Below are 26,580 nucleotides of genomic sequence, written 5' to 3' on the forward strand. Positions count from 1 at the left end.
GACTATGGCTGTCATGTTTTTTTTTCTTTTTTTTTGTTCTGCAAAAATCGTTATATTATATTTTTCTCACTTAGCAGTCTACAATTTATTTCATTTCTTTTTTATTTCCTTTTTTTTTTTCTGCCACAAACGATTTTTTTATATTCTATTATTTTTTTATTTATTTTACTATTCGGTAGTTGCAAAAAACATTTGCATATTACATTCGTTTTTATATTTTTATAATATACTATATTTGTAACTAGAATTTCATCTCTCTTTGATCGTTGTATTATTAAAACTATAGATATCTAAAATATGAAGAATATCAAGTTTTTCATGCTGAGAATATGCAACTTCAAACTGACGAGTTCATTTCAAAGTCAGTTTTTTTTTCTTTTTACTTTTTTTTAAAATACTAACTATCAGAATAGTCAAATTGAAATGAAGGTAACTTTTTTGAACTCTACAATTGTTGAGAAAAAAAAAATTAGTAATATTAAGGTTTAATGATATGAAAAAAAAAAAAAAAAAAAAAAAATTCACTGGATTAAACGAGAGTTGAAACGTTTTGTTTTTTTTATTTTTTCATGATCGAAACTTTTTTAATTCTAAAAATACTGAAACAATATCGTTTGTAAAAAAAATCAAAGTTTAAAAAAAAACCACTCATCAGAACCCCCTCAAAACTGTTATTTTATTTCTTTACGATAAAAAAAATAGAAATAGCAAAAAGAAAAAAGATAAAAAAAAATTTGAACAGGAAAAAATTGATGGTAGATAAAATTGTCTCATTTATCTCGTGTTCCCAATTTATTTATTTATTTTTTTCTATCTATCTCTGTATAAGAAGGGTAGCTGTGATGTTCAAAATTAGCGAACAAAAGGAGTCGATAGCAAAACGTAGGTTTTGGTATTTGCCAAAGTGAAGGCAGACAATTCAAGTGAGGGAGAAATAAAGGAGGATGAGTTGAGTAGATATACAAAACCCTCGTCTCTTTCAAGTGGCATCAAGGATATTGAGATTACCTTTAACAATCCCTGATAGGCACATGAATACGTTGAAAATTATATTAACAATATATACTACATTTATAATCCAATATAACCAAAATTTTTATGATCATATAAATTTATATAAATCTTTTTTAAACACTCATCATCAAATTTAATCCTTTGAATTAAAAAAATATGCATATATATTTTATTTAAATGTATAAAATATTATGTCTGTTATTTTTTTTTTTTTTATTATTATAAAAATCTACTCTTTGTCTGAAAGAAAAAAAAAACATAGACACTCACATATCCTGCATAAAAGTGAGAATGGAAAAAAAAATATGAAAAAATATATAATCTTTTTTAAAATCGTTACAAAATTAGTTTGCTTTAGCAATGCATTGCAAGAGAAATAATACTGTTTGTATAAACGAAGAGAGGGTTAAACAGGGGAGGAGAGAAATAGCCAAACTGAAAGCTTGGGATTTTGAGAAAAAACGTTATGTAAATTTAGAGAATGGACGAGTGAATTTGAAATACTATCTCCACAAATGCCAGTGGCATGATGATGTAGAGTATGATGGTTGGCTGCTGACACGCAAAAGGGATGCTAACTCAAACAATGAATACATATACTACTCGCATGTAGAGTCAGTGATATCACTTACAAAGATCTCCAACACTATATGCATACACGACAGAATAACCAACAAAAAAACAAAATTTTAAAATGAAAAAGGTTTTTAAAAATATCATCAACTTGGATGAAGAAAATAACAGAAAATATTTGAGATATAATAAAATTTTTAGTATAATAGAAATATTTTTTTGTATATCATCTCAAGTGTCATGGAAAATTTGTCTGTAAATTTTCTATAATTTCATGACTCGTTAGTAAAATATTTTCTTTATCCTTTGTGTTTTCCATCATATTGTGACACCTTATACTTTCAAACAAGATGTCTTTGAGTTAAATTTTCACAGCCATTATATATACCAACGTCTTATTTTGTCTAAAGGATAATTATCAAAAGACTACTTGACATTTTCGTCATTTTGGTAAGAAAATTCATACACTACAAAGTATAACACAAAATTTAAATTTAATGTTACATAACCAGCAATATCTTATAGATAGTTTGTGCGCAGAAGCTGAATATTTACGACACACCAAGTAGATAATCGAATCAGTCAAAACGCCATTGCAATGCTATAAAATACACTATATATATTGTAGGACATAGTGTTGCTTATAACCAGAGACATGTCGATAATAGTAACTTGAATTATGTTCTACTGACGATTTTACAATGTCCTTGTGAATATTTGATACATAGCCCGAATAAATCCAATTTAATTTTCTTGCATGTAGCTACATTGAACTTATCATACGGATTATCTTATTACATTACTATATACATTCATACAACTACACTACCTTGAAATATATATATTTTTTTTATTGATTATTGGAATATAAAAAAAATAAAATTTCATCTTTTTTTAACATAAAATAACACAGATATAAATTTAACAATTTTTTTTTTTTTGTAAATTTATTATTTAAATATTCATAAAAATTTTTTATTGTGAATATATAATATATATATAATTTTTTAGCATTATAAAACATTCATAGCAATGAATTGTATATTAAATTAATTGAGCTTTTTATTTTTTTATTTTTTTCATATGGAAAATTGAAATATTGATTACTCAAATATACAAGTGTATTTTTTAGTTCAATTATGTAATTATTTTTTTGAATTATTGTTGCAGATGATGTGTGTATCGATAGGACAAGCTGATGATCATAAATCAACTGCAGAAATGGTGAGTAGTTATTTAAATTTGTATTTGATTGAAGATATATTTAAATATATAATTAAAGTATATGCATATGTGTGGGTGTGTGAATATTGAAGACAGTGAATGATGATAATGATGGTGGTGATGGTGGTGGTAGGGTCAATGGTGCTTTGGAAAATGTGTAGTCAGGTAGAATTGAGTTTGAGAATAGTGGATACTCTGCATGATCTCATTTCAAAAGCTCTTCTCAATGCAGTGATACGATTCATTGATTGGATTGATAAAAATAAGTTATTCTTTTTCGAAAATCTAATTTAACAAAAAATACCAAATATACTTGAAGTAATCAATAGATAAAAATAAAAATGCGACCGTTAGAATAATGAAATTTTTTAAAATTTCCATAAAAATAATAATATATAATTTTACAATTGAATGAAAATTTATTTGGAATATGAAAATCATTATAATTCATAACTATACTAGCTCTAATTACGCTGCCACTTTTGAACAAACCCCTAATTGCAATATGCAATTACGCAAATTATACGCGTCAACGAGCACTTTAATTTATTCACACGAGCGTGACTTTTGTTTTATATATACAAAGTATTATATAATTCCAAAAAGTCTACGGTAATATTGGTGCTTTAGGTATGTTTCATTATTAGACACTAAAGAGTAAAAGAAATAATAAATAACAAAAATAAAAATCTCATAAGCAACGAAGAAATTAATAAAAAAAAGCCAAAAAAAAAAAAATAAACAAAAATAAAGAAATAAAAATTTTCTTGCAAGATATAATAATATCTGTGAACAGAAAAGAAAGAAAAAAAAAAAAAAAAACACCTCAAACTAGCAAGCAAAGCTACTTTTATTGCTCTGCGCTTCAATATCAAACCCTTCGTCTACATCATAAGGCACTCGACCATGAAAAATGACCTTTTTTTTTTTATTTTATATTATACATTTTTTTTTTTTTTTTGTCTTTTTCTTTTACAACCAACTACTATTTTTTTTTTTTTTATTTTCTTTTATCACTTGTAAGACTTTTTACTTAGAGATAAAAAAAAAAATATTAATATGTGTTATATTGCGATGGCATGTAGCAACAAAAGAAAAAAAAATCTTTTAATAATTTTATTATAAATTTATTTGATAATTATAGATAAACAATAAAATCTATATTAGTTTACTATATCAATTTCAAATATATTTATATATACATATATTTGTTAAAATTTTAATCGAATGTCTGACAAAATATTGACTATAACTACTGATTCTCTAATTTTTGGTGTATACCAATCAAAATTTAGCATCAATTTTAATCAGCGGTTTTGAAATATACGTGAATATCATATAACAATTGTTATATGCATGCATGTGTATGGAATACATGAAATATATATATTCATATGTATTTTATGGGTTTCAATATACATGTATACATCATAGTCATGTAGAGAAAAAACGTACGCGTTTTAAATAAACACATAAATATATTTTTGGTGTCAGTCACTTTGTTTCTCTTTCTATCAGCCATTTATTATTATTTTTTTTTTTAATATTTATATTTAACAGCATTCATTTGAATATTACAATAAATATATTCACACTGTCATGATTCATGAATGTGTATACGTCAAGAGCATTAAATAACTAACTAATGATAATGAAGTATTGTTTTCTAAAAACTCGAGTACGTTTTTAATTAATTTATATATCTAAAACTTATACTTGTTTCTTTTTTTCATTATTAATATTTTTCTTTTTCTTTTGTTTTATTGTTTTTCATAATAGTTTTTGTTGTTTGATTGTTTTTTTTTTTTTTTCTTTGTCTCTATTATCATGTGGGTTTTTTTTTTTTGTTCTTTTTTTTACGTGGGTGTATATGGAAATAACACATTGACTCTACATAGAAGTTTTTTTTTATTTGTCATTTTATCAGATAGTCAAGAAATAAAAAATAGAAAAAAAAAATCGACTGCTATTGTATGTATAGACGTTAAAACGCACATGTTTGTACGTCGATGAAAAAAAAAAAAAAATAAACTTTTTATCTGAATAAACTTTTATATCTCAACTCTTTATTGTGTCATTTGTATATAAAATCAGATGTTTTTGATATGAAATATGATGTTGTTGTTGTTGAAGGCAGAGAGGTGGTGATGTTGTGTTTTATTATGATATATATATTTTTTTTTCTATCTATATTCATATATAAAATATTTTTAATAATTATTATTGAAAATTTGATGAAGTAATGATAATTTCGAATAATATCAAGGGATCAGATGATTGTTACTGTCAAGTATTTATATGGAGTCTCAATGTCGATGTGATACAACCGACACGTCCTTGATTAGTAATTAGACTGGATAACCCTCGATTAGGAACACTTGACTAAAACTTGAGATTAAACTCAATAGAGGAAGATAGAGAATAATTACTTGAAATCCGGAGAAAAGATGATAATACTATGACCAAGTTGAGAGGATACTTGCTAAATTTTTGTCTATATAAATGATCAGGGGTAGCCAATATACTTTGAGAATTTTTATCATAGGAAAGTAATAAATAAAGTAAAACAAAAAAAAAAAAAAAGAACATAGCCTTGAGGAGCAAATAGACTTTCAAAAAAAAATATAACATCACCCTTTTCTATTTTAACAACATAAATATATCCTGGATTCTATTATTGTCGACTAGATCCTCCCTTCTGATTTTTTCTTTTCTTATTTATTTTTTTTTTTTCTTTTCGTTGTCGCCCTCTTTATGGAACCGTCTATCTAGTTACTGTGTCGGGTAGGCGTGACCTCATTTTTTGTTATTTTTTTTTTCCTCCATATAAAAAAAGATAAACATAAAAATAGCGTATATATAAATACACATGTCCACGAGGGATAAAATAAAATCATCAACATTAAATTGATAGTATCTTTCATTTTAGCTAGTATTTATTGATAAATAAATCATGATATGTTGAAAAATATATACATCAATTGTCCTTGTATATTGCATCGTAATTTTTCTTCGATTATCAATAAACTAAAAAATAGTATATGTATGTTTAGCAAATATAAATAAATAATAGATCTATATTAAGGCAAGATATATACAAATCATGAATATGTATAAAATATATTGAATATAAATAGAATATATGGATACGTAATTTTCATAAATTATTCCTATATATATTTTATATATATTCATATATATTTTCATATATTCTATATATGGTTTCACTATATATTTTTTATATATTTTATATAATTTTATATATTTATATATTTTGTATAGATATAATATGTATAATAAATCCTATAAATTTTTTTAACTTAATATAAATAAAAAATGAAAAATAAGAAAAACATATACAATATAATATAAAAAAAAACAAGAGAAAAAACGGATTAAGCAGTAAAATGAATAATTAAAAAATATATTTTATAGAGTTCCATAAGTCATTTCTATCCATTATAAACAAATGAAATATTTATGTCAAATATATATAAAATATATATAAATAATATGGAAAATCTAGTAAATATAATATTCTGTATATTCCATATATAATACAATTATGCATTCATAAATTTTTTATGAATAAAATCCATATACAATTTCATGAAAAAAAAAAAAAGAAAAAGTAAATTTATGCTCAATTAGTAACTCAAGTGAGATGTTTTTTCCAGGTTAAATTCAGAATGTAACGATTACAACAGATAGTCAAGAAAATGAGAAAGAAAAAAAAAAAAAAAAAAATGACTTTATAGAAACAAGAACAAGGTGAAGAAGAAAAGAATTTTCCATTATGCAGTGAGTTTAGAGTATAAATATTGATAAACCAGCTTCTTTTACACTGAGCTATTTCGAGAATTAACCCTTCACAATTTTCTTCATGGCAAAATATAGCGACTTTTCATCCTCGAGGTAAACCAACCAATCAATCGATTGGCTATCTATTCAACAATTTTACAAAACTATATATATATATACCACCCTTTCAAATAATCTGAAATCCGATATACCCTAAACTATTTTTATACTAAATTTATGCTCTAAATATTTACCATCATAATAAATAAATAAAAAATCTCTATTTTCATTTGAGTTATTTATTTATTTATTTTTTTTATTCAAAGACTTCTTGAAGTAATTAATAAATTTCATACAATCAATACAGATGATAAATGAAATTTTATTTTTTCAAAAACTTTTGTCACTTGAAAAATAAAACAAACTTTTGGTTTGAAAAGGAAAAACAAGTGAATATAAATATATGTAGTAGTATTGGTGAGATTTAAATTTTATGAGGTCCAAAAAGTAGGATGATTTTGGGTAGTTAAAAGAATAACTGGATGAAAAGTTTCTCAAGAGGCGTTCTTAATGCTGAATGAGTTTTCAAGTCATTAGCGGAAGTGCAAGTAGATAGATAAACCGAAGATGAATACCTGGTACAACTTGATAGTTCCAACTTTTTCATTGCATATATATGTCTATTAAATCCACCTTAATATTGTTTGTTTTTTATGTTTTTTTTTTTTTCAACACCAATCGCTAATTTTTAACCAAAACTATTAAACTCTTTTTTTCAATTATCAAATTATTTTTTTTTATAGTCGTTATTAAACAAGTGTACTTAATGATAATATAAAAACAAAAAAAATTACTTATCATCTCTTTAGTATTTGAATAGCAAATTAAATTATTCCATAAAAAATAATATTGATGAAAAAAAAATTATAATAAAATAATAAATGATAAATTAATATAACATGAGAATGTTTTTTTTTTTTGTTTTTTTATTATTTATATTGGAAAAATAAATAAAGATAAAATATTATGTACATACATATTTATAATGTTTATTTATTTTTCTTTTATCAAAAGACAAAAATACTTTTGAGTTATATATTTATATAAAAAAAAGTAACTCGATATTGCGGCTGGTTTCTCAAACTCTTCTACCGTGATCGTTACTTCCTATATTTCTAAGATCTTTTTTATATATTCAACGTGAAAGAGTGTATGAATAAATCAATCGATACGCTATCTCGATTTTCCTCATGCTTGCATTCTTTTCACCTTTACTGACTCAATTTCTTGTTCTTTTTTATTTCATTTTATTCTTTTCTTTTTTTTTCAATCCAATCTCTCTATCGCTTTTATATATACTTTTTGAAAAAAATTTTCACGTAAATTTACGACATTACATAGACATCCACACACACACCGATACATATATACCGTTGAATCAACACAGTCACCTTTGATAGAGTTCGTATAAAATAGTCGAAATAAAAAAATAAAAAAATGTGAAAAAAGAAACAGAGATAGGAAATTGGCCACTCTTCAAAAGTTTGTACGGTTTTCCGAGAGACTTTTTTCTTGGTCTTACGTATACTTCTTGATTTTTTCACGGTATGTGAAGTCCAATAAAAAATCATTAAACCAATAAAAAAAAAAGGAAAAGAAAAAATACAAAATTCACTTGATCAATTTGTTAAATTAAACGCTTAAACTGTTCGATAAAAATTTAATTAAAGTTAATAATTATCGATAAAATATATAATTAAATATGAAAAATAATTATACGTAAATTGACAGATGAATTTTCTTTTTTTTTTTTTCAAATCTCTACAGATGTTCTGAATATAATATTGAATTTAAATTAAAAAAAAAAACAAAAATTTACTTGCTAAATAGGATTATAAAAGAAAAAATTTTTAATAAATAATAAAAAGTTTGCTCGCGAAACAATTTAATTCACGCTAAAATTTTCAATCGAAGAATTTTAATCAATGCTATAGTGACATATTTCATACGACAAAATGTCAATGTATTTTCAACGAGAGTTTTCAAAGTTTTTTAACATTCTCTATGCTGAAACAGTATCTATATAGATTGGAATGAAAAAAAAAAAAAAAAAAAACAATTATTAAAAAACAAATAAAAATATCGACTAGACATATATTTCTATAGTAAATAAAGAGAAAAACGCATCCGTGAAAAAAACTGACGCTCACGGCAACGGGATATTCGATTTTAAAAATGGGTCATGCTTTGTAGGAAACAAAGAGTTTTTTTTTCTCAAAAAGCTCACACATACCTACACCCCCGACCCTATTACTGAATTCGCATTTTCCGAATTGCTTTCTCTCATTTTTATTTTTTTTTTTTCTTTATTTCATTTATGTCTATATTTTTCTTCTCTGCAGCGCGGCAATTTATTGTTTTTATTTTTTCATTTATATATTTATTTATTACTCTGATGCAAAAAATAACTGGTAAGCCAAAATTTATACAATAAAAAATCTTGCAAAATGGTTGAATATATATTATAATGAATTGTAAGAGAAACGTGAGAAAAATATATTTTTTTATTAACTCAAATATTTTTATTCGCATATCGTGGTTGAAAAATAAAACATATTTTATATATTAGAAGAATAATAAAGAATATATTTTCTTGTACAAAAAAAAATACAAAAAAATACAAAAAAACATACAAAAAAAACATTGGATTTTTAATAGAAAATTATTTTTCTTAATATGAGATAACCTTTTTTTTTTTAACTTTTGTATCATTATTTTTTTGTTCTTTAATTTAATTTTTTTTAAAATTCTCTCTGGCAAGTAAAATTTTCGATTCTTTTTTACATTGCATATCAAGTGCTGAATTATATTAATACGTTATATAGTTTTGAAAATTTAGCAAGGTCGTATATTTAAATAAATATAACATTCATTGTATAAAATATATGCTATGGATTAAGTTACATGGCATCACTTACTTGTAAAACTACGGAGATTGTTTCAAGATATTAAGGAAATTATTCGAATAATTTATTTCCATTGAAGAATACAAAATGTTATAAAGCACGTCTTGAAGAATCAAGTAAAATCACAAAGTTACTTTCAAGTATATTTTAACTCTTACCTGAAACATAAATTATTTAAAAAATGCATTAATATTTTTTTTTTCTATCATATTAAATATATACTAAAATGTATTTTCATAATTGCATGAAAAATTATCAAAAAACAAAAACAATATTTAAAGCTTATTTACATTGTGTCAAATAAAATATTTATGTTAAAACTTTAACAAAATATCTTATCTATCTGAGACAAATGAATTAGCACGTATGAGTTGTGTGGTAACGAGCTTTATTTAAACAAGCTATGTTACATAAGCTTATTTACTCAGTAAGTGAAAATAATTACAGTCCTAGTTTTGCTGTTAATATTAATAACATACTTTGAAAGTCTAATTACAATGTAAATTCATCTTTGACAGTAAACAACTTGTATAATTAACTTAAAGAAAAACAAAATTTTAATTTAATTTTTCATTTGAATAGAAAAATTAAAATAAAAAACTATAAAAAATTAGTTGGCTTGCTTTTTTTTTTTTTTGAGTCAATATGTTGATCGATGGGTAGGTTCACGATTGAATGTGCAAATTGAATGGAAGGAAATGAATATAAATTGAACTTGCCGATCGATGCTAAGACTCTTGGTCGAGTTCGATTATTCTTAACGAGCCATCCACTGAATTTGAATAGCTCATTTTTTTATCATCACACAATTTAATTTTTTAAATTTTTTTCTTTTTCAATTTATATATATATATATTCATCAATGAACAGCAAAGTAAACTGTAAAAAAATATCATTTAGTTCAAGTATAATCAAATCCGAATTAATTTATTGAAAAAGAAAAAAAAAACGGAATTACAAGACAAAAAATAAAATATAATAGATAACACTTGATAAAATTAATTTGACATAACACAATAATAAAAATCATGATATATCAATTATCTACAGCCAATGTAATTATCTCATTTATTTCTGAACAATGAAGCGTATACTTTGGCAAATGATGATCGATATAGGGTCTATGAAAAATCAGCTGCCTGTCGATTAAACTGAGGCTCTCAGTGCTCTTGACATTTTCAACGGTCACTTGATATTTCGAGTGAACATGTGTGGATGACACCTTCCCTACTGTCCCATGTAAATCAACAAGAACAATTGATTTTGAATAACACCAAAAAAAATATATTTATATAAATAAATGATGATAATAATATAAATTTATTTTGATAAAGCCAAACGATAAATAACAAGCATATTTATTATTCATTTTTTTTTTTTTTTTTTTATTACAACATCCTCGTTTTGTATTATATTATTTTCTATTTTCTATTTTTTTTTTTTTTTTTTGGATATTATTTTGTGATTTTTATTAATTTGTCATGTTCCAGGATGTCGATAATAAAAAAAAAATAATAAAATAATAAAAATTTATTGAATACTTTTAATCCGGTATCACGAGATACTTTTTTATTTTTCAATAAAAATTTATAAAAACTATAATAAAGGTAGCGGAAATTGAAAATTTAAATTTTCAATATCGAAAATTGTTATTATTTCAATATAAATACCGGATGTTTAAAGTTTTTTTTTTTGTTTCTATATTTTGGAATTTATTTTCAAGGGGTTGTGATTAATGATCAAACAATTTACATTAAAATTAAAATAAAAAGTTAAGATATTAACATGAAAAGTTTTTCAGATAAATTAGTATACACCGGGGAAATTTGTTTCTCTTTAGCCTCTAAATTTTCGGAATCATTGTGAAATATAATAATAATATTTCTGTGTTTTTTAGTTTTTTTTTTGTTCGTCAATCAGTTGCAATTATATATTCGTCAATATTGAAATAAATTCAATTAAATATCCATTGAGTATATTAAATTTAAAAACTGATAAAAAAAAAATGATTAAAAGTAAAGAAATATTTCATTTTTCTGACTTTATTCTGTAGATGAAAAAGTTCACGTAATTGAATTTACATTTCTTTTGATATTAAAATAAATATTAATAATAAAAATAAAAAAAAAAAAATCAAGTTGGTAGTCTCAATGGAGGTAATGAAAATAGATAAAGTTGAGTTAAAATTGTAAAAAAGTTTAAAGGCAATACTGTGTTTCTGTTGTGAAAGAAATAAAAATAAAATAAATTAAAAAAAAAACAGTTTGAGTCAATAAGTTCAATTATACTACTCTTGAGTTTATTTTTTTTATTTTTATTTCTTAAACTTTTAAAAGATAGTTAATTAATTTAAAGGGCTTTCTGGTAGAAATTCAAAGTTGATTTGACGTCAATCCAATGGTCTGATGGTCAAATAAAAAAGCTGAAAAATTCAGACAGTAAAAATATTAATATTAAAATTTCATTTTAAAAAATTGATATTTTATATAATTCTGACAGTTTTTATATTATTTGAAACAATAAAAATGTCAGACAATAAATAAAATAGAAATATATAGTTTTTTTTTTTCAAGAAGAGGCAGATGTTCTCAACAAGAAATTTTATATGTATAAATTTATAGTAATTTGAGATATTTCAAAGCAAATATTGCGACTCACATAATCCAGTGTAGAGCATACGTCAGCCAAGTTGAAATGGCAAGATATCCAAACAGTAGCATTCGCATTTTCGCATAAACAAAGCTACTCTATTATATTACAAATGTTACACACATATATCATCGTCAGCAGCATTTATGTGAGCCACCAAATGGGTCACTGAATGGACAAGAGGTAGAATAGTAACTGGAGCTTTTGTATTGAAGCTACGGGGCTGTTAAGATAACGATGAAAATCCGTCAGACGACATTAAAGAACACGATGCTGGCATTACTGATACTCTTACAAAAAAAAAGAAAAAATCTTTTGCATTTCTATTTATTTATATAAATATATATCCATATTTTATTTTAATTTTTTTTTTCCTCATTTACCAAAAAATAAAGAAAAGAAAAAAAAATAAACAAGAAAATAAAACAAGCAACTTGTATATAAAAAAACGAGGTCAACATCATTTTTTATTATGAAAGCGATTATTATTATTATTATGAATGACAGATGAATGGACCAATTGCATGAGGGACAAGTAAAAATATTGTATGTTTAATCCACAAACTTTTATTCATTAATATATTTATATTTTTATTTTTTTTTGCTGTCTCAACCCTCTTTTGCGCTGAATAACTTTGAAAAGTAAACCCACCCTGATACTAAAGATTTATTGCAATATGTATATATATCAAAAATATAATAATACAAGTCACCACGGAAATGAAATTTGCTTTAGACTATCCCTAATGCAACTATCTATTCGTTTTGATAATGCAAAATCAGTTTGTGGCATTTCATTCATATATATATATGACTATAGTCTGTATACTTAATATATATAGTTGGTATAATTTCTATCTCTTATTTCAACGAACCGAAAACTTGAACGCCAATGAGTTTTGATTGAATTACCTTCAAAAGCCCCGGGTATCATGGTAATTGGAAGAAGTTACTTGTGGTCCTTCGTCTTTTGCCCTCAGTGTCCTCAAGGCGCTGATTTCAGAAGTTATATCACCTGAATACCCTACTACTACCACTATTACTACTACTAATTCTATCTATGTGTTCTTATATACTTACTTGCTATCGCAAATTTATCGTCTCATGACAAAATGGATAGACAAACTATGTAAATTTAATGACGAATTTTGATAATTGAATTGATTGTAAAATTGAAAATCAAGTGACAAAATTACTTGATTTTAATTTTTATAAATATATAAATTTTCAATAGTTTTATTAATATTAATCAAGTAATAATTATTTTTTACTATATCTAAATTATCATTTTCAATTTAAAATTATTAAAACATTACAACTTTTATTTTTTTTTTTATTTTATACCAAGGACAAAAGAAAAAAAGTTATGTAATAATTATTTCATTTAATTTTTAATTTTATATTCTGTTGTTTTTTTTTTGTTTTTTTTATCAAAATAAAACTTGAGAATTTTAGAGAAAGAAACTGAAAAACTTATGCAAATTTTTGTCTGAATTATTTATAAATAAAATAGCTAGAAATATTTAACAGTGTTGAATTTATGTATATATATATAAACATTTGTTTTTCATATATATACAACACAGTTGTGTCTAATTTTAGTCACATTATAATACACAAGAAAACTTTTTGCTTTTTGAGTATACTATATTTTAACTTGTTTGTTTGTTTATATTTAATTTTGACAGTTGAAATTGTAAAACATGCTTGTGGTGATTTATGAAAATTTTACCGGATTAATAAACATATTTGACCACTTTCTATTATAACCAAAAGTTTTATAATGTTGATGATTTTAAAGTATATATATATAAGGTCACTTACACTGTAGCTAAAATAAAATTATTTTTAAAATGTTTTTGACATATCCAACAAGGTGTATACATAAATTTTCTAAACTTTATTATATTTCAACTAAACTTTTTCTTTGTACAGTATAATTTTATTATTATAAAAGCTTGAAAAATAAATAAAAAAAACCCGAATTCAATTATATTATTAAAAAAATATAAAAGTATTTTTTCATTAGTTTAGAAATAAAACAAATAAAATTATTTTTTTAATTCTTTTATAAATCAATGGGAGTATATAATTTAGCCATGTTTTTCTTTAAATATTGGTTTTTATAAAATTGAAAAAAACCAGTGTTCATTGAACTATAAAACATTTCAACTTTATTTGACAAATGTGAAAAAAGTAAATAAAATATAAGATATATAAATAATATGATAAAAATAAAAAAGCAAGAGTAGAGAAATGGTTCAGTGATGAAAAATAAAAAAAAAAAGCCGAACGTTTTATTTCCCGTGAGGACTGTCAAGACGATGAAGAGGTAGAAAAAGAATTAACGTGGGATTTCATTTTTCCGGATATATGGAGCTATGGAGAAAGTTATAGTAGACCAATGATAGTACATAACAAGACCAAGAAAAGTTCCAGTAGAAATATAATCTTCTATACGTATATACCATATATATATATATAAATATCCATATGATACAACATAAGTGCACATACAGAAATTGTTAAGTAAGCAGTAAAGAGGACCAAAACAAACATCAATATGACCAGTAGTTTACACAGCAAAATGTTGATTCATGAAAAATAAAGTTTATTTGTTTGTAAATTTTATTTTTTTGCCAAACAATAACTTTCAAAAAATATATAAAATTTAACTGTATAAATAACATATAATACAACTAAAGAATTTAAAAGAGATATATAGAGTAAAATTCAATTAACATTGATATTAAACAAATATATGTTGCAAGGAGAAATAACATTGTTTAACTTGTATGGGCATTGAGGTATTGTCTTGTTAATTAAATGGATAAACCAAGTTAGTAACCCTTCATACACCCTCCTTGTTTATCAACCCTCTTTTCTAAAAACACAGTCTTTCTCTAACAATATAAATGTCTGGCTTTTCACTAGTACCAATGTCGGTTTTGTTTTTCAACAAAAACAATCTCCTTCCACATCACACCGGACTTGTCGTTTCTCTACTGCTATATACTGTTTTTTATTTTTTGTTGGTATTATTATTGTCCACTCAAAAGAGAAACAACCATGTACAATAGAGCAAGTAAAATATTTGACACGAGTATGATGCAAACAGGCGAGATATATATTGAAAAAGAAATTCAAAAAAATTATAACGTATACAACTGACTGACTGACTGGCTGGCTGCATGGGGATAAAAAAAATCTTGTCTTTCATTACTAAAATGACAGTAACCGAGGGGTAAAAATTTTTACAAAAACATTTTTTATCTTGTTATTATAAAACCATAAGTATAAAGAAAAAAAAAAAATGAAATCTTTTAAGCATTGAAAAAATTTCTGGACAAGTTTTTGTGTGACTTTTAGACAAAAGTAAATTCTTTTTTTATTATTTTTATTGTTATATTGAAATATATATATATATTTTATTTTATCTGATTATTATTGTTTTTGTCAATTTGTGAAAAACTTTTATATATAAATTATAATTATTTATTTTGTTGAGTGAAATATATATATTGGATAAAGTTGAGCATAAAAAGATCTAAACACAACGATAAAATAAAAAATATATATAATGATAGCTGATTCACTTCTGTGACTTTGGGGAATCGAAGTTATATGTATTTATCCCAGCCTCGAGGCTGGAATAATAAAATTTATGGTGGACCACGAGTCGATTAATGGTTGGTTTTAGTTTCTCTTGGAAAATTGTAACGATCTTCTACTGGTTGTGGTCACATAACTACTCACCCAGTACGACCTAGATCAACGAATTTAAACCAACAAAAACTTTACCACCATTTTCCCAACGAAAAAAAAAAAAACAAAAAACAAAAAAACAAACAAACAAATCTAAAAAATACGTAGAAATTAAATCATGTTGAATTTAGTTTAGCGTGATAATGGATCTACTGGTCAATTAAAATTGAATTTAAAAATTTTTATTTAAAAAAACAAAGGAAACAAATGAACACTTAACCTAAATGCTTAGTAAAATAATTATAATGAAAATATTGAAGAGAAAAAAAATATAAAAAATATTTAAAATAAGGGAGTATTTGAGACCAGCGGATTTGTGGTTGGTAAATTGAACCTCGACCTGCTTCGACGTATTATTCAAGAACCACATCGACAAACTCGAAACTCGGTTGAGACCGATCGTTAAAAAAAATATATATAGGTATATCAATAGTAACAGAGAATAAAAAAAAAAATATTTTAGCTTTCTTGCATTAATGCCTTCATATATAGTGGGAGCTTAATCTCACATTCACTTTGAAAAAAATTCTACAGTTTATTTGAGTTGAAATAGAAAAAAAAAAGAAAAAAAAATATGATATATTCTTGTCTATACGAGACACATTGAAGGTCATGTCTTACCCACGTAATTATATTTTATAACGACCCGCATGAAATTCTATCATATAAGTTTTTGTAAATAAAGAAAAAGTTTTTTATATAAAAATTTAAAAATTCAAGTAAATTTGTCTATAAAATGGTAATACAAATTTTTTAAAAATAAAAAAATATATAATTTGATTATTATTAAATTTTTTTTTTAATAAATAAAACAAATCACTTTTATCTAAAATAATAATACGATGATAAAATAAAAAATAAAATAGTGGAATATTCATTCTCTTGAATTAATTTATCCCCAGATTCTCGCTTGCTTTACTTTGCATAATTAGTTTTATCTATACAGTTAACACAAACTGACCCGACTTTGTTTAGAATTCACATTAGCCCATACGAAAAACTATTTTAAAGCTGAGCTTTGCAAAAATACCCTAAATTTATTCTCAATGTTAACAAAAATATAAAATTTAAAAAAAATACCAATCAAATTGTATCAGACTAAGTAACAATTTTATAATAATTAAAGTAGTAAAAATAAAACAGAAAAAAAAAACAAGAGATCAAAATAAAAATATAATAAAAAAAAAAAAAAAAAAAAAATGTATTGTCAGAATTGTGATGTAAGTATTGACTGAGTGCGGATGTAAATCTTGAACGACGTCTTGTCGCGTCACTTGAGGCATTTTTTATCTCAGTTTACTTGTCGTTGGCGGGGGAGGGTGTAGAAAGAAAAAAAAAATAAAAATATAAAAGTAAATAGAAAAAAAAAAAAAAAAGCCTAGGCCACTTAGAGGTAAAGAATTCACTTGGATAAAAGCATGAAAAGGCACTCTATGGGGGAAAACAAGAAAAATAAAAAATAAAAAAACGACTTTTACGATGTCGATATAATTCCCAATGTGGCCATCTTCCTCATAGCTTTTTTTTCTGTTATTTATTTATTTTTTTCACAATATTATGTGTATATAAATAAATATAAATGTTTATGTATGTATTCAGTGAAGATCAAGGCTTGAGATAGATAGTTTCAGTTGGGTTAATTAAAAAGTTTTCATATCTAGAACGCAAAGACACGGTCCAAGTAGTACGAAAAGTATATAGTCAGACATTCAATGAAGAAAACTGTTCATTACAAGTTCACAAAACAGACGATTCAAATATCTATATATACATGAATAGCTATATGGTGTATTTTATCAAAAGATGTTTTTAATCTTGAATATAAATTTTAGACTGTTATTTAACTGTTTTAATATTTCTATAAATCTGTTGTTTGTTAAATAATATTTTAGCTTCTTTATTTTTATTTTTTTATAGCCTTGAAATTTTTTTCTATATAAGTGGCTTTATTTACAGTCTGTTGCACTCACCCAAACTAGAAAAATAAAAAAAAATTCTCTTGAATTATGTTTTTCTTACTTCGTTAGACTTTAGAATTTTTCCATAACATAAAAATAACTCTCCAACTCTGTATTTTAGTAAAATTTATTCATTGTTTGTTTTAAATTAGTACCGAAAATTTAAAAACCTTTTAAAAAAATATTTAAAATATAAAAATAAGTATTTTAGTATTGACACAGATGATTCAATGACTCGGAAAATTTAATAATTGAAAAAAGAAAAAAAAAAAACAATATATAAAGAATAAAAAAAAATAGATAAATAAAAGAATTAGTAAAAATAGTTTTTCTGGTTTAATGATACTTGAAAAAAAATAATATATATTTTTATAATACAAAAAAAAAAAAAAAATGTTGGACTATTCATATATAGCAACTCATTCGTTTGCTCATCACGAGCAATCTTTATTAGTTGGCAATAAAAAAGGGATCAACTTTATCCTTCTCGGGGAAAAATTGTGCCATATATTTTTTACCACACCAATAATAATTGCCCTACGTCGTACCCGTATATTGTTTTTATACAAAAGTAAAAAAAAAAATTAAAAAAGAAAAAGAAACTGAACTGATCATTAATCTCAAAGTTACTTAGAGAGCTTTTTATATTTTCAATTTCTGTTGCCGAGTGAGGATTCAATCCAAGCAATGATGAAGGGTTTAAAATATGCTCGGTGGTTAGACAAGGGTTAAAGTCAGCTTATCCTATATGCAATATTTTGATATGACGTCGTGGCGTGACAGTCAGGTTGAAATGAAAAAAAAAAATTTTATCCACATGCTATATATAAAAAAAAAAAAAAGGGTCGATTATTTTGACCCAAATCTTGAGTTTTTATACACACACCGTACTACTGCGTTTAAACTCGTAAGGGCAACCACAAGTTTAGTTACATTATGCAACCAAGTCCACATAATATTCAAATGTATTCAGTGAAGACAAAGTAGAATGTATGTAGCAGACAGTAGTTGCTGAGATAACTTAACCGAGGCGTTGGTTTGTGGATCTAGCACCTTTTAAAACCTTACAAACCTCACTATGGAATTTTACCTCATTATTCACTTGCTACATACTTGGTAACAACAACATTACATAATCAAAAAATAATTATTTAATATTAAAATTAATTTTTTTTTAATTCTGAGTATTATATAATATAAAAAAAAATAATTAATCAATCGGAAATTTTATTATAAATAGTATATCTATTTTAGGCAATATTTTCATCACTGCATTTTGATGATTTGTAATTTACTCAATTGATCAATTGATATTTTGTTTATTGAAAATACATATTTATATATTTATAAATTGCTGTGTATAAAATTTTTATAGCATTATAAAAAGTTTTTCTAACATTTTTTTCATTGTGTTATATATATATAAAAGTTTAAAGTATCACAATTTATTTCTTGAGATATTGGTATTGGAAGAAAATAAAATGAAATATTGTCTCTTATGAGTTGACCTACAGAATACATAACAAGTAAAGTTTCGATTTGTTCAAGGCAAAAATAAAATAAAAAAAAAAAAAAAAAAGGGCTGAAAATAATATGACTAAAATAACTGAGGAATCGTTATATTTCACGATGAATTGGATCGAAGAGAGAGAGAAAAAAAAAAAAAAAAAACGCCCTCTACAAGATCTTATGAAAATGACTGGGTGTATATGAGGGAATAAAAATCCCTCAGCTTTTTTTTCTGTTATTTTTTGATGTTTCTTTTTTTATTTTTTTTGTCATGTTATATTCCCCAGTGTGGACACTTCTTTCATGATTTATTTCGCGACCCTTCCCCCAGATCTTTTCCGACTTTTCAATTTGACTTTTTGTGACTTTTGTGTTTTGCCGGTTGTGATTTTTTTTGTTTTCTTACTTTATTACGACTAAAATTTAGCTAAAAACACTTTACAAGACATCTTTTAATATTTTTATTTTACGGTTGTGTGTCCTGATATATATTTTTGTCTCAAAGAAAAATAATATCAAAATGAAAAATCCGAAAATACAATGTTTGACACGTTGAAAATCCAAGAGTGTATTAGGTGAATTCACAAGGGAGGCTTTCGAACGAGGTCAAATATATTTTTCACATTAATTTTTTCTTTTTTTTGTTACAATTCTTTTCTTTTTCTCTCAAAAATTTTTCTTCCAATGAAAAATCCAATTTTTTTTTTACTTTCAATTCAATTTTTATATTTTTACCAGAAGGCAAACAATGCGTGACGAGGTCGCGCAGTTGATAGTGGCCGATAAGGTCAACCGATCGATAAAACGTGGCATTAAAAAAAAATATGTATATATATTTATATATACTTTATACATATCTAAACCATAAAAAGCAGCAGTGAGGGAAATGAGAATCAGATTCAAAATAAAAGTAAAGAAAATAGAAAAAAAAAATAAATAAATAAAATAACAAACGGAAATTATAATATGTGATTTATCTGTATAAATTTTTAAAAAGTTTCGACATAAAGTTTTAAAATGAAGTTTGGTACAGCGAAAATTTGAAAAGTCGAGAATTTATAAAATATATATATATATACACTGTATATTATATTTAATAATATATATACAGAGATGATGTTTGCACCTCTGGCCATTGGTAGCCATGCACAGTCGGATTACTTCGAATGAACGATAAGGCTTTTTTTTTTTTATTTATTTTTTTTCCTATTTTATTTTTTACCGAAAGCCAAAATCCAACAAAACTTAGCTCTACTAAAAGTTTTAGTCCATCGACTTTGTCCTTCGTAGCTTCTTATTCTTAAACTTTTTCTTCTTTTACTTTTTCATATATATATTTCTTTTTTTCTATTCTATTTTTTTTTTGCCATTCTTGATAATGTATATCTAAAAATAAATTGGCCACGACTTGAGATTGCTTTTAATTTAAAAATTATTATCCCAATATCAATCAATTTATATTTTTCTTGTTCGTTAATGTTTTTTACAGACTGGTATATCATCAACGTACCAGTAAAAAAGTTTGTTAACTCTCTATACTCTCGTAAATTTGATCAAAAACCTATCAAATATTTTTTGATGAATGGTCAAGGGTTATACTGTGTGTGTGTGGTATGAGTTTACAAAGATCAAATTTACTGTATTAAACACAGTGAAAATTGTTAGAGTGCTACTCGATACTGTAAAGAAATATATGAAAAAGTAAATAAGATAAAAAATTCAAGTACAAGTTTTATGATTGATTGATATTTTCCAGTTTACGACTTTCCTAATACGAGTATCATTCTACATGTATATCTTGTCTTTTGTCCTACTCTTTTATTTAATCTAATCTTCTTATTTTTAATTCCCATGGATATATGTATATAAATTTGTCATTACAGAATTTAACATTATTTATGACCAATTACTGAAAAAGAAAAACTTGAAATATATATAAATTTAACAAAAGAGAATAATATAAAAAGTTATTTGTTTGTTTGACAAACGAGAATAGTTTTAGCCATACTTTGAAAATGAAATATTAATGTTTACTTTGAGAATTCTTTATATGTGGTCAAAAATATATATTTTTTCTTTTATTTATTTTTTGTGGGAAAATCATAATAATACTAAAAATGAATCACCAAAAACTTTATGCTATCGATAACAAATTAAATTGATGGATAATAATTCATATCAACAATATAGTTGATATGTTTATATGAATGTTTTTTTATTTGTATATATTTCTACATAGAAATATAAATTGATTGACGATGTATTTTATATAATATATGTCAGAGGTTAAATTTGTTAATTGCATACTATAGTAATGATTGTTGTGTTAGTGAGTGAATATGCTAAAGAAACATAATAAATGACGATGAAAACAGACAATGGCACATTGCACCACATTACTTATCGAATATTACCTCAATAAGGAATGTACATATGTGTGTTGCTAATATTATTAATGAACAAATATGCCATCAAAATATATACATGTATAAATTTGAATGTTATCTCAAATCAATTATATAGATTAAATGCATCATGATGAATATTATTTAGATAAAAAAAAAAAAAGAAAATATAACAAAGCTTGCAGTCAGTTTGAATAGATAGTTTTGTTCTGGGTAAAAAAAAATAAAAATAAAAAATACTGGACTATTGGATTTAGCAAACTCTGTATGAGCTTTTTTATATACATTTTTTTTTTCTTTTTCTATCTCTCTCTCAACTTGACTCAACCGACAACTAAACGAATGCCGGGTAAGCCGCGTGTATTACCTCTGCGGCGACTCACAGGGTGTCAAACTTTTTCCATAAACAAAATAAAAAAATGAAAATTCTTATATATATTTATATTTACTATTATATGTAAATTAAAATATTATATATGTATTTGTATTTTTAAATAATTATATAAGCAACCATATTATTTTTTTTATTTAATTTTAAATGAAGAAGAAACATGCAAGTTTATAACATTGTCGAGCAAACGTACACGGTGATAAAGCCAAGCCATGTTTCCGTAGAAGATCGATGAGGTTGCGGGGTCTCGATTCTATTTTCCCCTTTCCCTTTCTAGCCACAAACATTTCTAGAGACATTTGTTTTCTCACTCTAGCTCCGTATACATATATATGTAATTTTTTTTTTTTTTTTTTCTTTGTATTTTTACCTTCGTTCACCCTCGTGTGTAATTCATACCTATCTATAACCCCAGAAAAAAAAAATACACCTTAGCATATACAAAAAAAAACTACAAAGAATTACGAAAATATACCAACTAAAATTTAAAAAATTGAAAATTACTTTGCATAAGAAAAAAAAGCTCACCTTTTTTTTTTATTTTTTAGCTCTATTGGCTTCTCGGTCGTCTGCCTTTCACCTCTTGTGTGTCTCGTTCTTGCTCAAAGAAGAAAATTTATTTTTCTTTTTTTATTAACCGATAATTTTTTAAACCCGATAATTATTAAAGCGTTATAATTTATGTATATAATTTTTTCTTTAAAAAACCGTTTATATAATCGCAACGACGACGACAACGAAATTTTTTCAACTTAAAACAAAAGTCAATACAAATAGTAAATAATTTTATTTATCTATAGTTTCAAGAAAATTTCATATTAGTTTATATTTATACGTTAACTATATATCAGAATGAATAATTGAAATTATATAATTTTTATTTTTTCAAAGTTCAAATGAAAATTTTATAATTGAAGTCTCGTCGAAAACGGTTGTAGACTGAGTGAACTCGAGTTCAGACTGAGCCAAGCAACTGTGTTTTTACCCGTGATGATATTGCGATAGTGGCGCCATTGAGCTTTAATAGTATATTATACATGTGTTAATTCATGTGTATTTGTGTGTAAGAAACGACGTGCGCGCTCGTCGTCGTACCATCGATCCTAAAGCAAGAGTTTGAGGGTCGACCGTCGACGGGTGTTTAAAAGATGAAGCGGGGGTTGTTTTAAAGGGGTTTGAGGGAGTTTCGTTGTGCGGCATGGAAAATGCTGAAGCACGCTAGACAAAGGGGAAAATATGTATGTAGGGGTAGTTTTGTTGATAAAGTAGGGATAAAATAATCAGTGAGTGTAATAAAGATAGAAAATTTTTGGCGCACATCAACGAAGGCGGGGCGAAAACGATGAAATTCTACTTTTTTTTTTTTTCATCCCCTCTGTATTTTCTACTCTATTTTTTCTTCTCTTCATCCCTACTATACCAAAATTCACAATTCCCTCTTTTTGCCACCGACAAATTCAACCGACTGTTATGCGCCCTCTGTGGTGAAAATAAAAAATATAATGACAGTAAAAATAACGAGAAAAAAAAGATAAAAACAAAGACTTTAACTACTAGCCAACTCTTACTTGTTTTACTCATAGTTTTTCTTTTAATATTATTTAACTTATTTTTCATTTAAAAAAAAAATGCATTTCGGGTTTAACAATATCTCTGTAGTTTTTTTTCGTATTCCATTTGTTTGTTTCGGATTGCTTTTTTTTGTTTTACCAGCAATGTTCATCTTACTGGTTGCAACTTTGAAAATTGGAAAAATTACGTGATGTCTAACCTATTTTACGAGACGCACGTGGTGATGGTATATCGAAAAAAAAAAAAAAAAAAGATGTTTTTCTGATGGCAAAAATAAAATGGAAAAAAAAAAAAGACAGTAGTGATAGAAATCGGTTTCGTGTCAGCTGATTACTTGAATTTAGTCGATGTATAAACTATACACATATATTGTTTATAAGCTTAAAAAAGAAAAAATCATCCAAGAAATTTCTTTTAGTATTTTTCATTTAACTTTTTTTGCGTTTCTTTTGCTTTCTCGAAGAAAAACGAGAATACGTCACTTGCACACGTATATATACATATATATCGATACATGATGTACTCCAAAACAGTAATAGTCGTGAAAAATAATAATAAATAAAAATAAAAACACAAAATCACATTCATACATCCATTACATCTATATATTTAAAAGAAAAAATATATATTTTTTTTTTCTGTGAATAGTATGGATGTCTGAACATAACTGGCCAATCAGAAACAGAGATTTCACTGAAGCGTTAAAAAAAATAAAATATAAAACAAACACATATATGTGTACCTAACACGCACGGAAATTATATAATTTCCGGTGACACCAACAATTTCATTTTCAAATCAATTAGACTTTTTTTTTTTATTTTCTTTTCATTCGTTTGTTTTTGATGATAATTATTATTTTCATTTTATATAATTTATGTTTGTTTTTGATCTTTTTGATTTTCGCACTATTGTTCAAAGTGTTATAATACTAACACTATATATGGTGTATAAAAAAATATTATAAAAAATTGAAATCCTGTATGAAGTTAACCAGTGGTCATTTCTTTTGTCGTTGACAAGAGATACGCGTTTGCAAGCTTTGGCTTTACGGAAGTATGCCGGAGGATCACGTTGTCGTTGAGTCGGATTGCCTTCAGTAGGTTTATATGGAAGGATTGGATTGTTCGGTGAATAGAAAGGGCTGATGGTGAGAACGACATGAGACGATGAGGGTATATGTTTTTGTATATATACATGAGTGAAGTAACGTAAGTTGGTGACGTAGCAGTAGCATCATGATAGAGAGAGGGATCAAGGCGAAGTGGAGATTCGTGTTAGCAGCCTTGAGGCAATATTACATCCAGCGCACCGTGATGAGCATGAGAAAACGATGGATAAAACTGTGATTGCTTGAATAAATCCGATGAAAAAACTTTTTCTATATTTTATATGCGTAAAAAAGAAAAAAAAAAAACAGTGTGAATACTGATAATCTAATCATTTGTTGCGGTAGTCACTGCAATTTTTATCTGGATCAATGAAAAAAAAAAAAATATTTTAAAAACATCCAGAAATAATTTGATAAAATAAATTTTATTATTTCAACAAAATTAAATGAATAAAATAAAAAAAGGATCGCAGCTGAAGGCAGAAGAAAGTTAATTGTTCTAGTACCCAGATGTATTTATCATAAATGCGTTAATGAAGTCACAACTTTTTATAGAACAATTGAAATAAAATGAGGCTATTTCATTGTTTTATTACTCATCTATTATTAAAATTTTTTTTAAAATTAATTACGTAATTTGAGACATAAAAAATATATAATCAATAAAAAAATAATAATAAAAATTTTATGTATATATTTTATAAAATAGACGGTTGAGAAAATATTTTAATTGATAAATAATTATTTTATCATTATATATTTTCTGTCTGATATTATTTTCAACAATATTACTTATTATTATTTATTATTGTATATTTTCTTTTTTTTTTTTATTCATTATTTTTCATATTATTAATTTTTTCACGTAGATGATTGGCTATTGGTTGAGAATTTTCCTCAATATCATGACACCGTATTGCGTTGCCGTGGCAATTAATTACCTCGGATAATCAAAATCTGATTGCCATTTTCCCTCTTTACCTCTCACATCCCCTAAACTTGTTTCGATACTGTCTTGGTGTATTATAAGTTACATTTGATATCAATTAACTTGTCAGAGATGATAAGATACATCTTTCATTATTTTCATGAAAATTAACTGATATCAAATACGTACATAATAACTTAATAATTATAAACAAGTTTATTTTAATTATTTTTAAAATTTCAAAGAAAAAAATTAAATTACTATACAAAGCTATTTTACGTATATACATATGGGTATTTAATTTTTTTTTTTTTTTTGTATGTATAATACAATAATAAAAAAATACCAATGTAGATGACTTTGACCTTGTATTTTAAACGCTCTCCTTTCTTTATATACGTGAGCTCTATTTTCGTATATACATTGCCAACAAAAAATATAACAATTTTAAATGAGAAAAAATAAAATTTAATCGTAAATAATAATATATATTTATATTAATTATAATATATATAATAAATATTTAATAATATATACAAATAATTTTTTATAAACTCGTCATTTATATAAATAATTTTATAGCTACTAATGTTTTTTTATTTTTTATTTTAAATTCATTGGGTCTTTGAAATTTTCAATCTACGTAATTGCAAGACCAATAAATTGGCAACCTGAATACTTTCTTTAACCGTTAGAAAATATTTGCATGAATTT

General features: G+C 24.8%; 2 protein-coding genes across 7 annotated transcripts in view; one reads left to right on the forward strand and one right to left on the reverse strand.

Moving 5' to 3' along the window:
- The window catches only part of LOC122856244 (complexin), a 97,573-nt gene extending 74,312 nt beyond the window's left edge, over positions 1-23,261 (reverse strand). Inside the window, exon 1 of one of the 2 annotated variants that reach the window (XM_044157940.1) lies at positions 22,784-23,261. The gene's annotated coding sequence lies outside the window, so the exon portion shown is untranslated. The remainder of the gene's footprint in view (positions 1-22,783) is intronic. The other variant, XM_044157947.1, reaches the window with a different exon arrangement.
- The window catches only part of LOC122855320 (protein Skeletor, isoforms B/C), a 136,372-nt gene that overhangs the window by 88,671 nt on the left and 21,121 nt on the right, over positions 1-26,580 (forward strand). For all 5 annotated transcript variants that reach the window (XM_044156628.1, XM_044156604.1, XM_044156593.1 and 2 more), the window contains one exon: positions 2,758-2,811. The gene's annotated coding sequence lies outside the window, so the exon portion shown is untranslated. The remainder of the gene's footprint in view (positions 1-2,757; positions 2,812-26,580) is intronic.

This window comes from Aphidius gifuensis, linkage group LG1 (assembly GCF_014905175.1).
Source record: "Aphidius gifuensis isolate YNYX2018 linkage group LG1, ASM1490517v1, whole genome shotgun sequence".
In the NCBI taxonomy this organism is placed as follows: Eukaryota; Metazoa; Arthropoda; class Insecta; order Hymenoptera; family Braconidae; genus Aphidius; species Aphidius gifuensis.